Raw genomic sequence first — 1059 nt, 5'->3', positions numbered from 1 at the left:
GAGAGTAAATAAAGCAAAAGTGCAACAACAAGTAGATAAGTTTAGCTACTGTTTAGGCATCACATAGTGACAAGCTTACGAATGGATGTAATATGATAAGTCATCACTCCTCACTACATTTTCAGGTAAGTTTGGACAGGAACAGCAGATATATCACATCCACAAACAATTCATTTGGACAGCAGGCACTGGACTAAATTTGGACAGTAAAAATAACTACATTCGGACAGCATTTCCTTTGTTTTTTGGACATCAAAACAACTGATTTTGACAGCAAACATAGCACAAATCAGGTTAAGCAACACAAATACCACATCCACAAACATAATGTCTTATCATCATTGAACGACACGATTACAAACTTGCAATGACAATTTCAAGTCCATGTCAATTGGCAAGTTGAACATAACACAAATGAGAGGTTCATCTCCAAGCTAGTTGTGACATTTCACAGTTCATGACTCAACAAGTTCGAACATAACCCAAATGCAAAAGTAGCCTTCCCATGAGAAAGATCACTTTGACATTCGTCTCCAAAATAGCAAGATCAAGATCAACATCCACATGATGAGTGTCTACAAGATAAGCAACATTCACATAAATAATGTTTGGTATCGTATACCAAGTGAAACATGTAGGAAGAATTGTTACCAATCGTTGATCTCCTCCACGATGGGTAACTTGATGGTTTCAACATCATCCTCTTCATTCTCATCCCTCGGCTACAAGTGTGGAAGTTCGACAAATGCTCACATCACAACAAGACCAAAAAAGAAAGAAAGAAAAAGGTAAGGAAAAGATGGCAAACATACCACCAGATTCAAGTCAACGTGAGCACCCTTTATATAACTTGCACCACAAACTAATGCCTCCACCATAACCGGTTTTAACGAACTCCTGTAGTCATCTAATACACACAAGTAGACAAACTAGTTTGAGGATGAGAACTTGACAAGTTTATATCCAAAGTTCATTAGTACGAGTTGACATACCTAAAATCCTTCCGGTCGTGCTGAAGGTAGATTCTGAAGACACGGAGGTAGCCGGGATAGTAAGGAA

General features: G+C 38.2%; 1 long non-coding RNA gene across 1 annotated transcript; it reads right to left on the bottom strand.

Moving 5' to 3' along the window:
* Nucleotides 1-465: 465 nt before the first annotated feature.
* LOC119347399 lies at nt 466-1059 on the bottom strand. The gene is made up of 4 exons (XR_005168307.1): nt 993-1059; nt 813-907; nt 652-722; nt 466-575 (listed from the first exon to the last, which is right to left on the bottom strand). It is a non-coding gene; the product is annotated as an uncharacterized LOC119347399 (long non-coding RNA).

Source organism: Triticum dicoccoides, unplaced genomic scaffold (genome assembly GCF_002162155.2).
Source record: "Triticum dicoccoides isolate Atlit2015 ecotype Zavitan unplaced genomic scaffold, WEW_v2.0 scaffold66780, whole genome shotgun sequence".
Taxonomy (NCBI): Eukaryota; Viridiplantae; Streptophyta; class Magnoliopsida; order Poales; family Poaceae; genus Triticum; species Triticum dicoccoides.
The sequence above is the reverse complement of the archived record's forward strand: the minus strand, read 5'-3'. Positions and strand labels throughout refer to the sequence as shown.